General features: G+C 44.1%; 1 protein-coding gene across 2 annotated transcripts in view; it reads right to left on the reverse strand.

Moving 5' to 3' along the window:
* The window catches only part of SLC22A23 (solute carrier family 22 member 23), a 188,363-nt gene that overhangs the window by 108,865 nt on the left and 66,442 nt on the right, over positions 1-13,056 (reverse strand). The window lies entirely within an intron of this gene.

A 13,056-nucleotide genomic window follows, 5' to 3' on the forward strand; every position in this document is an offset into this window, starting at 1 on the left:
GTAAAGGACTTAAAAGCTTGTTTTCAAGATGCTACAGAATATGGCTGTGAAAGATTCCACAAACATGCTCTTCTAAAGATTGCTTGCCTGTGTTGACAAACTCTCTTATCCAGCTCCACCTTCAACATCATGTCTCTGAATTACTGTATGCAGAACCCTAGTAATATCAGTTCAGACTGAATTTTAAAAGGTACAAGGTGGAGACACGGTTCTTTAGCCTGATGGGCTTGGCTCTGCTCTTTCCGATTTGGAAATCAAGCAAGAGGAATGCAGCCAGGCAGTGTTGCTCTTTTTGAACATGAACCTTACAAAAAAGGACTTAAAAGGTAATGTCACATATCAAGCTCTAGCTCACCATCTCTCATTCCTAGAACACTGGGATTGGTGATGACATACTAAACACTGCTACATTTCAAAAAGTTACCTTTGGAACAATTTCTCCGTTTCTTAGTGGAAACAGCTGGTACCCTTTTTTAATCAACTATCGGCATACATAAACAATATTAATCATCAGCTCTATTTCAAGAGCAATTTGCTATAATCACCCTTTCCACTGCAGCAATAAAAAATAAAGGATCTCTGACAGTTGGACATTCTGACTTGAGTGATGTGGAGGAAAGGAAGCAGTTAGTTTAATTATTTCTGCTGCTTGGGCACCTAGATCGTGTTTATCCATTTAATTTTTGCTCCAGGGTTGGCTTCCAGCCCCCCAGATGTCATTTTCAGTTTTCAGGATAGGGAGAGGAAGGGATGACAAGCCTTAAGCCATAGGCAGCAGCAGAAGGTTAAAGCAATAACTGACAGAGGTCAATCTTTCACAATTTAATTCACTAACCAAACCAAGCTCTTGAAAGTTTTGGTGTTATGGGGCACTTTCACATGTGCTCTGGGGATGGGGGAGGCAGAGCATTAATTAGAGTAGCTCCATTGTGTCTCGTGTATCAGCATCCTGTCATGACCCAAAGGTCTGATTTTTTTGTGTGTGCTTCGGCACTAAGAATTATCCCCGTGGGTTTACAGCTTCATTGCACGGTGAAGTTCTGCTGCACAGAGAATCCGCGTGCAAGGGAGAGTGTTTCCGCCACTTTGCAGCTGTCTTTGCAGGGTGCATTTCCTTTGCAGCACAGAAATGCACGGTGCAAAGAGTTCCCACTCGTCGTATGCAAATTCATCCCCTGCAATTGGCTAGTGCTAAATTATTCACACGTGGCGGCTAGCGATTGGCCTGCTAGCCGTATAAGAGGCTTGAGCAGTTTCCGCCCAAGCTGAAGAGGACTCCGGGTGTGCGCGGCAGGGTAATAGAAACCCTGTGTGTTGCCCAGAGGAGTTTGGCGGCCTGATCCACCGCCCACCTCTTCCCGTCTTCGAACGGAACCTTCTATAAGACGTATCGACGAGTTTTATGCGCGCTTGCCCTGGACATCCGGAGTTCTGTCTGCGTGGAGCCTAGCAAACTCCACGTGATTGTTCGTATTTTCTGTTTGTAACCGCAACCCAAGCAAGTTCTCAGCCTGTACCGCGACCATCTCGGTGTAAGTAAACAACCTTAAAATCAACCGTTACATGTCTGTGCCTAATTCTAGCTCGGCGCCCGCCCTCTCCGACCCGGCCTGCCCGGGCTGCTGGCCACAGCCCGCGTGCAGAGCGACGAAAGGGCCCGGGGCCTGACCCGGCCCGCACATATCCCAGTACTTAAAAATGGTGGTGGAGGCACTTTATCCAAAGCTCTTCAAACAAGCTTTAGTTCAAGTGCCTCCAACACTATTTTTAAGCACTGGGATTCTAATACACAAGAAGCAGGAGGCTGCTGGAGCGCTGCAATTGCCACACTCCAGCACACATAATTAATCGAGTCTGCCATTCCAGTGTATTGGAGCAGCCTTCGCACTCGTGTATAGGTGCCCATGGATTCCAATACTAAGTCCATTTAAACCCTACTCTTAAGAGCAGGACTTCCAGGGCACAAACAAACAATTATGTATCCTTAGGAAAAAAATATGCCCCTATTTTTGCCCTGGATGTGCATAGCCTATGGGATTTTTGGGTCTCAGTAGAGACAGTAACAGGTTTTCAAAGCTCATTCTGGGGGGTTTAGAGAAACTTCCAGTAAGTTGATCTTCCATTAAGTTCAAGTCACATCTCTTTTAGGCCACCAATAAGAACCTGGAGCACTACAATAGCTAGTGATGATGTAAATCTGAAGGTTTTTCAATTTAGATGGAACATTAAATGGGAACAAAAGCCTAAAAAAAGAAGTTACAGCTGATAAGGAAGAATCAATTTTAAGTACATGGCCAACACAGCTTGATACAGGCACTTAAAACCTAATGAAATCGACAGACAATGAACAAAAATAGATCAGCTGACCAAAAAAGCTATTCTGGAATAAAAGGTTGAGAAAATACTGGAGAGGGGATGTGGAAAATTACTTGAACAAGTAGCTATAGTGAATGAACAGCTAAAAACCAAGAGTATCCAACAAAATGATTAAAGTAGTGTTGTAGAACTATTGCTATACAAGAAACACTCGTAACTTCCCTAACTTTTAACTGGCAGGCACCTTTTCATAACCAAGAGGAGTCAATGAAAGATGTGCCACCTCTGTTCATCTCTCCACCTGAACAAAGAGATCATTGTGACTTCTCCTATGATCCCTACCAAATGTAGTTTGTCCTATATAAAGGGTTCAGCCCTGCAGTGAGCAAAAGCCCAGCTCTGCCTTGATGTCTACAGGAAACCTGGTGAGTGACAACAGAAGTTTAAGGAGCTACTTGGAGAAAGTTGCCATTATATTCACATTAGTGTATGTGCCTACCTGTCCTCCTTCTCCATGACTGTCTTTATACCATGAGTTCCCAAAAGCAAGAATTGTTCTTTACGTTTTGGAAAGTAACAAATATATTACTAAGGACAATTAAAAATTATTTACAAGTTAAGACAGACCATGATTCTTGCATACCAAGTGGAAAAATTCCCATCCATGAATCAACACATTTTACAGCCTCTCCACTACTGATGCAGCCCCTGGGTAAAGCATTTTGTCTTTTCTGCACCGCATAATGCAAAAGAAACAGCAGAAATCAGTAACAGATATAGGCAAATGGCTGGTTAGAAAGTGATTTTTCTCCCTCTGCCCCTGCTCTCCATAAAAAAAGTAAAAAATATCCAGGTTTTCAGTAAAAGCTGAAGATATGGGGTTTGGATCTTCAACCAAAGAGTTAATTTCTCCATACAAACATTTCTATTTTGTCAAAAAAAAAAAAAAAAAAAAAAAGTTTTCCCATGAAACAGTATGAGAGAAAATATTTTGACCAGCTCTGATGGGCAAACCTACAGAGGTTTCATGGTTTTCATTCAGACCATCATCAAAACATTCAGGTGCATATCCAACGCCTCCAAGTGTTGGCATGTTACAGTAGTTGCTCAAATCCAGGACAAGGTATTTTTCCCCATTCACCGTGGGAAGAAAAGCCTTTTGTCTTGAATTAGAGTATTGGGGAGGGAGAGGTAGGCAGCTGCTGTGGCTCCAGCCCCAATCTGGGCTCAGTGTCGGAGTCAGAACTGCACTTGCTGCATCCCTGCACCCTAGGCTCCACCTCCACCTCCCCTCCACCCTTCCCCCTCTATTGGAGCTCTGACTCAGGGGCTCCAGCCCACAGCAGAGCACACAGTGGCTCTGGCCCTGCCTGGCCATGCAGCACTTCTGGCTCTGACCTGGTTCTGGGGCTGGGGGCAAAGCTGCCACTGCAATGGTGGCTGTGTGGCTAGGTGGGGACCAGAAGCATTATGTGCTCCCTGCTCCTGGTCACAGTGGGGCTGAAGTCAGAGCCTCATCTAAAGATATTTGGGGGGAGGGGAGGGGAGGGGAAGGCAGCAGTGGGTGGAGGGCATGTGGCAGAGGGAAAAGCAAGTGGAGACAGGCAGCAGGGGCAAGGACCAAAGGGTGGGGGCCAAGCTGCTCGATTCCCCTGCCCCCCTGCCACCGTTTGCTTCTATGCTCCTGCTTTCCTTCCTGCAGTGATGGGGGGATGAATTTAAGATGATTCCCCCCAATAATTAGATTCTAGACATGGAAAATTATAACAAATGTATATATTTTCCATTTCTAGAACCAATTTTTTTTTGCCGGGGGGGGGGGGGGGGGGGCGCATCTTAAATTCAAAGGGGTCTTGGATTTGGGTAAATGTGGTCCAGGAAGCCATACATATGTAAAAGATGACACAAGATTTCTGCTAATCCCACTCCTTGTAAGGCTAGGAATATAGAGTGACATACAGAACAGACAGGCCTTTCTATGGAATATAATTGTTACTAATGAAATAAGACTCAATTCAGAAAAGCATCCATACTTAATACTGATGAAGAATGCCTTGTATTTGAAAGCCTTTCTAACTCTATCCCAATTATGCAGTTGGTCCAATAAAAGGTATCATCCTAACGAATCCTTGCCTCTTGCATAATTCCTGGACCGTCACGGCTACAACATCACCCTAACAGTACCTGCTTAATAAAGCACTTGAGTCCTACTAAAGTCAGTGGAAGTTCAGCATGCTGGTGAACTTTAAACACTTTAAATGCTGTGGCAAACATAGATGGGCTTGAGCATGCGTGTTAATACCTTCCTGAAGGAAAGCTACAAGAAGCTTTGAGGAATTCATCACAATCTTATCTGAGCTCCTGGAGAGACTTAAAGGGGAGAAATGTTCACATTCTCAGAAAGAGGGACTTCTATTGCCTAGTTTTAGCAGGAACCCTCAATGACTCACAACAGAGAACAAAGACCTCACAACACATAATGAAACATGAGACGGGAGCCTTTCCATATTAGCAGCAAAAGCAGACAAAAAATAAAATGGAAAGGGTAGGAGGAGAGAGTCTCTGCCACTCAGCATCACTCTTGTTATGAAAAAAGCTGACAGGAACAGATGTAGACACCTGCCTACTAGGAGTTAAGTGAGACCAGCAAACAGCTAACAGATTTCTAAAATCACGAATTGCTAAACTAAGGGAATGAATCAAATTTTTAAAATTCTGACAAGAGACAGATTTAAATACACTCACATCATATTTCAAATAATACCTTAAAAAAAAAAAAAAAAAAAAGATTCCAACAGGTGGGTGGCAGAAAATACAAACCTACTGGAAAGGAGGTGGGAAATAAAAATCTCATTCAAATGATTATAAATGATTTTAAAAGGATATCAATGAGATAAACATCATCACAAATGTTGCAATGCAAAAAGAGGAGAAAAAAGAACAAAAGGCCCCAAAAGCTAATTGCTAGTCACAGGATTTATGATGCTCTTAAGTAACCGACATAGTGTATGTTAGTACTAGATTACACCAAACTCCTATTTTATTTCAACTACTGGAAAATCAGAATGGCAATGAAGGCCTGGCATCACTTTTGTGTAGATTGTGCTGACACCTACTGAAACTGCTCAGAATGATGGGATAATTAAAATGCTAGGGTCTTTCCCAGAGATGGCAGCTCTATTTTTAGCTCATTACAGGCTGCAGTGGGGTGTGCGAGGTTTATTTATTTATTTATTTTTTAATACTCCTCTCTTAATATTCCAAAGAATAATTTAGTTCAGATGATAAACCCTTTTGTCTCCTTCAAACATTTCTCAAGGCTGAAGATAACAGCTCTGGGCAGAACCAAAGCATTGAACTGGCTGGCACTTAAGCAATGCTATCAACCCCGGCTTTCCTCCTCTTCTCCTCACAAATTGCCTGTTTAATAAAAGAGTCACTCAGAACATCAAAGGTCACTCCACCACTGAGAGATTTAAATACCTAAAGAAAACCATAATGGTGCATTACATCAACATAGTTTAAGTCACATGAGACCTGCTTTTTTAATTGTATTTTTTTTAAACTAAAAATGTACCTATTACTTAACTAAACATTTACATATTATGCAGTGTCCTCCTAAATGACCATCCAATATAAAAAGTTCACATACAATGTACCCAGGCAGATTCCACTACAACTCTAGCAGGCCTCTAAAGAGAGGTAACTGAAAATGTAGAGAACTAGAAGAAGAATTATAGCTTCACAAGGCAGTGTTACTAGCTGAAGCCTGGTCAGTAGAAGACCTGGTTACCCTTTGAGAAAGTGTACATATGAATTGTTTCCCTAAGTTCTTATGTTGGTGCCATGTTATGACCTCACTGTTGCCTCTAAAGGCAATTATTTTATTAATGGTACTAACCTTGCTCATCATCATCATTTATCATCTATGCTTCAGCACTCATAGTACGGATATTTCCCACATCTTTGTTTTAGGAAGAACAGCACCACATGCCCAAAAGACCAGGTAGAATCTGACTTACAATAGTCTTAGAACAGGCTTCATAGATGTTAGGGGCTGGAAGGGACCTTACAGATGATCGGGTCCAGCCTCCCTGCATTTTGGCAGGAAAGACTGCTGGGATCAGATGACCCCAGCAAGATGGGTATCAATACGCTTTTTGAAGATAGCTGATACGCTCATCTCCAACCCTCAATTTATAATTAGTCCAACATTTTGTCAAGACACACTTGCCACAGAATATTATATGCACCACTCAAAAAAGATCTTCAGGGAAGTGGCATCTGGAAGAGGTCTCATGCTGTGGTTGAACAATGGCATCCTACTCCATAACCAGAACTCCTAAATTTTATGGCAATACAAATAATATCAGTTTATTGCTGAAGCCCTGAGATTGCTGCCAAAGGCCCTGGTTTAGCAATTATGCAGAGGAAGGCCCCTGTCACTCGGTGCTAATAAGCCATGCAGAAAGAAACAGAGCTACTTCTTGCTCCTCACAGCAGGATAGTGAACCTCTTCTGCCCCTCACTCATTCAGAACCATTATTTTCCACATGGCCCAAAAGGGTCCCTTCCCTTTTGTAGGGTTCTCAGACTCTACATGAGCAACAGCATACTGCTGCACTGCAGACATCTGCCATGGTCTGGCTTCCAATTGTTCAGTTTGCGGTGCATATTTTGAAATATCGCAGCCCTGGGGAATATTATAGTGTGGCTTTTAATGGGTTAACATTGCAGCATCACTCCCAGTTTGTCCCAGAATGCACTGCCACTCTGCCTCAATGAGGCCCCTGCCACATAATTTAGGCTTTTGTGTCACCAAGTATACAGGGCTTCAAACACAGGCAACAGTTACTATGCATGTCACAGCATATAAACAGCATTCAAGCATAACACGGGCTGTGCTGTGCGACTGCCCAGCTTAACCAGGGATCAGGGATTACACCGAGCCATGCACCCCAGGACAACAGAAGAATCAATCCAAATCAACCCAAGGCACATCTGTGAAGAGGCTGGTTGAAAGCCAGTACAAGTCCTGAGGGCAGTCACGGAGAAAAGCAAAGAAACAGAAACGGTAACTAAGATGAAATCCAGATTTGAGTGGTCTTCTCCCCTGCCTGGGCAATGACTGAGAATGAGAGCATCCCTCCCAACATGTACAGCATTTTCTTTACCCCACTAATATTTCTTAAAAATTAAAAGCAGGAGTGGAAAAGTAATGACATGCTTATGCAAGGTTTCTCCCTGTTCTTTGCTTGATCAGTATTCTTTTGAGTTTTCCACCTTGGGCCCTACCACGCACAGTATACAAAGGGTTAAACCGGTGCAAGGAAATTCCTTGCTTGCCCTGATTTGGCTAAATACGTTGTCAGAGTTTGCCATGGGAATATGCAACTACCACCAGGCTGCTAATTCCAACGCTCAGCAGAGAACTGGGCAAAGGTGTGGTGTGGGAAGAACCTTCACCCCATTCCCTATTATGCCATCCAGCACTCCAGAACTGACACAGGAGGTGAATACTTTTCACCAGCAGAATGCTAACATATTACTTCCTCTCGCCATGAGCAAGAAGAAAGCTGTAGCCATTCTGAGACTTTCCGGGCCTTGGCCTTAGGATAACACTTGCATTATTGCCCTTTAACTGCAGTTACAACTCAGCCATAAATAAATAAATAACGTCATTATTTATTTTTCCATATTTGCATAGACACACAAGCATCAAAAGAGAAAGCAGATCATTGCTGGGAGGAAAGACAGAGTAGGGTATGAAAAAACAGTCACAGTCAATGCTTCTCTTTTTTCATTAATTTCTTTAAAACAAAAAATCAATAGTTTTAAAGGCAAACGGAAATATTTATGATGATCTAGGCATGCTTCCCAAACAAAAATCAGCAGTCTCATTGTATTTGATTGTGAGCAAATGGCCAAGAGTTTCTTTTCCATAGTTTGTTAGTTATATATAGTGAGAATGCCAAAAGCCTCCAAGATCAGATTCCACACCAATAAACCTGACATCCTATGTTCTGCCTGCCCCGACTAAGTACACTCATTTTTCTAATGGTGATCAGAAGTGTTACTGATACCACAGGTGAAAGAAAGGGCACATTAGGCCAGTACAATATTAATAGGAAATTTAAATCAAAGCACTAGAGGTGCACTGATACACTGGTCCAATATAGGATCGGCACTGGTATAAAGAAAATTGACTGTATTGGAAATTGGGTTTTTTTGTCTGATGTGGCCAATAATGTGGCCGATAAGTGCCCCATGCATGTATGCAGCCACAGCACAGCACGTAGGTAGCAAGGAGCACCTTGGATAGCTGCGTCTAACTGGTAAGCCTGTTGTGGTAGAAGGGGCATGGGGAGGGAAGGGGCATGGGGGGGGCAGACTGAGACCCCTGTGGTGGGGGAGGGAGTGGGGCTGGGTCAGGCACTGCCCAGCCAGGGCAGGGCGAGATGGAGCTGCAGCTTGTCTGAGAGGCATGGGGAGGGCAGCTCCTGCCACTGCATGCACCTCACAAGGCATGGGGGGGGGGTGTATGCCCCCCAGATCTGTGCGGGCTGGGGCAGGCTGCATGTGGAGCAGGACGAGAGGTGGTGCTGGCTGGGGGGTTGGGGGGGCTACAGCAAATTTTGGGGTGACTGCAACCCCCCCATAGCCCTGCTCCCAGCACCGCCACCACCCACCCTGAGCACAGCCTGGCGCAGCCCTGGTCTTGTCCTGCAGCAGCAGCCCATGCAGACCCAGGGGCATGCCCTCCCAGGTTGCGCACAGTGGCGGTAGCTGCCCCCAACCCATGCCTCCTGGATGAGCCACGGTTCCATCCTGTGCCCCATCCCTCGCTGGCTGGGCAGTACCTGCCCCAGCTCCACTCCCTCCCTCACCACAGGGACCTCAATCTACTCCCCCCTTCCCTTCCCTTCCCCCTCCCCTTCAACAGACTTACCAGCCGGACACTGCTCTTTAAGCTGCCGGGCTGTGTAACAGAAATCAGATCGGTAGCGGCCAATACTCCTCCTTAAAAATTGGCTATCGGTATCGGCCCAAGAAATCTCTATCCATGCACCCCTACAAAGCACTTACTCCAGGGACTAATTAGACACACGTATGTTTCCCCAAATTGCCTGTTTAATCCACAGGCAGACAAAGTTCTTCGGGTGAATCTGATATTTTTCATTAGACCAACTTAAATAGTTGGAAAAAACATTTTAGCAAGCTTCCGGATTTAAAAACCCTTAGTCAGGCTGAGGATGTCTCTGCAGTTGGTGTGTGCTCTTCCCGCATGGAATGAATAGTAAAGAAGGCAGAGACTAGGCTGGTATGCATGCAAGACAGGCAGGCAGTGAAGATGTAAATTGAGGAGTCAGTGGGTGAGAGAGGCTGGGTGCAGGGAAGAGAGAAAAGGGGGATGAATGTAGTAGTTAAACAGTGGAGAGGTAGCTGGGAAGTCAGATGTCAGGCAGGTTATAATGCGTCATAAATCCAATGTCTATATTTAGTCAATGATTTTTAGTATCCAGGAGGTTTATGAAGTAACGTTCATAGGCTCGTCTCTGACAAGTGTTTTGTAAGCTCCCTTTGAGGATTAGAACTGAGAGATTGGAGAGAGAGTGGTTTTCTTATGAGAAATGTGCCCCCACAGGTAATTTGATATTCTTGTCTTCTTTGGCTTTCCAGTATGGGTTCATTCAGGTGCACAGTTGTTGTTTGGTCTCTCCTACATATTTTTCATCAGGGCATTTGGTGCATTGGATGAGATATATAACATTTCTGGAGGTGCAGCAGTAAGATGCAGGGATGCTGATGACTCTGTTGTGGGGTGTAGTAATTGTGAGGGTGGTGGAGATGTGTTGGCAGGTTTTGCATTTGTTGTCATGGCATGGTCTGGATCCATTTGGTGTGTTCTGGGCCTGAGGAAGTTTGCTTCTGGTGATGAGGTTAGCGAGGTTCAGTGCTTGTTTGAAGGCTAGGATGGGTAGCTCTGGGAAGATCTTAAGAATAGGGTCTCTTTCTAGTATGGGTTGCAACTGTTTGAGCATTTTCCATACGGGTTTGAGGGAGGGATGATACGTCATAACCAGCGGTGTGCGATACGTGGGGGTTTTCTTCTGTATAGCAAACCATACTAGAAAGAGACCCTATTCTTAAAGAGATCTTCCCAGAACCACCCATCCTATCCTAATCCATCATATTTGACCACTGTGATTACTTATGAGAAGGTTGCCTCAGCTCCATAAACATTTATTTACCTTTTAAAAGGGACAGTGACACTTGAATTCTCTTCTGCTCCTTCCCCTTTTCATGCTATTTTGTGCCTCCACTGAGGGACCATTTAATTTTACTGTTTCTTTCCAGGAGAGCAGGTAACAATGACAGAGCTGCTCTGTTACTACATGACAGCCATCAACCACCCCTTGCAGAGTGCCACAAAAACTTCTGGATACTTCAGTTGTGTTGGTATGTGCTAAGACACGTTGGCTTATGTGCTTGCTGTAAGACACATACTTCAATGCTCAGACTGGCTTTTCAAGGAGTGCTTCTAACCTTGGCACTAATGGGTCCTGGCAAAGTAAGCTCATCCACACCCTGAGCACATCCAAACCAAAAATGTATCAGTGAGGCCGCTCAGTGTTCATCCTTCCATGCCCACTCTTGATTGTTGGTCTCTGCCAGGCCTGAAAGCAGGTACTAGGGACAAACCCAAAGCAGCTTCACTGGCAAGTTTCAAGATGAGGAATGTACCTACACATGCAGGTGGGTTGGAAGTGCTCAGCCCATTCCCACTGGAAGCTACCACAAACCCCACATGGCTAGAAAGCAGACACACTCAGGATGACTTTCCTAATGGGAATTATGTCTGAAGACTGGTCCTACCAGGGTTGCTCACTGGTTGCTGCCCCAGAAAAAGGGCAACTGTCATCCTGTCCAACTAACTGCTTTTAACCTGAGCAAACCCAAACCACAAGACTTACAGGCTTGTTTCTCAACAGTTACTCTCAGTGACAGGACAGTGAATTTGTAAGAACAAAATTAACATGTAGATTTTGGGTGTGGAGTAAACTCCACATGGGTTTGTAACAAAGGCTGTGGGTTGCATCGAGACATGGCTAGAGTGTCACTTTAATGATCCAATTTAAATTTGCAACTGTTTTGACATTTTGTGTGTCAAAGCAATTTAAAAACACAAGCACACAGCGCTGCATTTGTGATCATGGTGAGGAGCAGTATGCTCTGCCCTGCAAGAGTATGGGTGTTTACTTTGGCTTTCAGATAAAGTATTTCATCCAACAACATGCTTGGGAACAATGACTAAGAAACAAACAGAAAACAATGCTGTTTTTCTAAGAGTTGCTGATTCTGGCCAATACCCTGGTAATAAGCGGGAACAGAGGGGAATGAAACAGCATGGACTGGTTCTGACAATGCCAACAGCAATTGAAAAAGCGACTGTTACCTTCCTATAAAGCTGCATTAATCCATCACTCCATGTAATTTGCCTGCTCTGGTTTAGAGAAGTTCAAGACACACTGAATTGTGATTTAAGATGATGAGGTTAGCTGCAGATTATCACATCAGCCTTTTTACTCTGGACATGCGGGTTGAAACACGGCTTCAGTCAAAAGTGTAGCTTTATGATCCCTGATACAGCTCTCTTGGATATTTGCCTGCATGACAACGTCATTGACTAAAAAAGAAATGCATGGGCTTGCATTTATTTTTTATTCATTGGGAAAGGATTCCCTGTTCCTCCACTAAGACACAGAGTTTAATTTAGCAGACTACATCATAACAAGAGGGAGTTTGATCCAGACAGTTTCTATTAGTTGCAAACAATGTAACCTATGACCTGCTAAGAACTAACTGAAAAAAACTGGAATATTCCTACAGTCCTAGACCTCAGCAACTAATTTTTTTGCTGTCTTTTCCTACTTCTACCCCCTATATCTGAATTTTCTTTTTTACCTCCCTCTACTGAGATTTCTCCTCCCCAGTCTATATCTTTGTGTTCCTCACCAATTCCCTTCTCCCTACCTTCAGCCTCCCAGATGCCCACCATGGTACCCACCACGATGCCCATCATGGGCCTACGAACTTTTCATAAATCTACTGGATACAAAAAATCATGGACTCAATACAGACATTGGGTTTATGACGCATTACAACCTGCTTTACATCTGATTCACTAGGTACCTGCCAGACCTGACCTTTTACACTTTTCTCCCCCTCCCCCTTTTCTCCCTTCCCCTCCTTTTCTGCTCTTTGTCTTCCTAATTTCCAGCTACTTCCTTTTTCACACACAACCTCTTTTCTACCTTTGGCTCTCCTTCCCCCCTTTTACCACCTCCCTTCCCTGCTTTACCTTTTGTCTTCCTAATTTCTATTTATTTACATTCTCACTGACATCCTGCCACTTTTAGCTTCTCTAATTTCTTGGAGTCTCAGAACTGCAGAGACTCCCTATACCTGAAGAAGGGTGACTGCACCCAAAAGCTTCTAACAACTTTTCCCCAACTACTCAGTTGGTCTAATAAAAGATATCATATCTACTCAAAGAACCTTGCCTGCCTATGTCCTTAGCCCAAGACGACTACAAACAAAAACCCAGCATCATGGTATCCTTCCTTCTACCCCAGGAGTTGGCAGCAGCTATGTGATGAGGGTCTGATCTCCACCTTGCTCCAAGGCTGTATCTGATTGGTAGTAAAATACAACCTTTCCCACTTCCTCTGCAACACT

Source organism: Alligator mississippiensis, chromosome 3 (genome assembly GCF_030867095.1).
Source record: "Alligator mississippiensis isolate rAllMis1 chromosome 3, rAllMis1, whole genome shotgun sequence".
NCBI classification, from domain to species: Eukaryota; Metazoa; Chordata; order Crocodylia; family Alligatoridae; genus Alligator; species Alligator mississippiensis.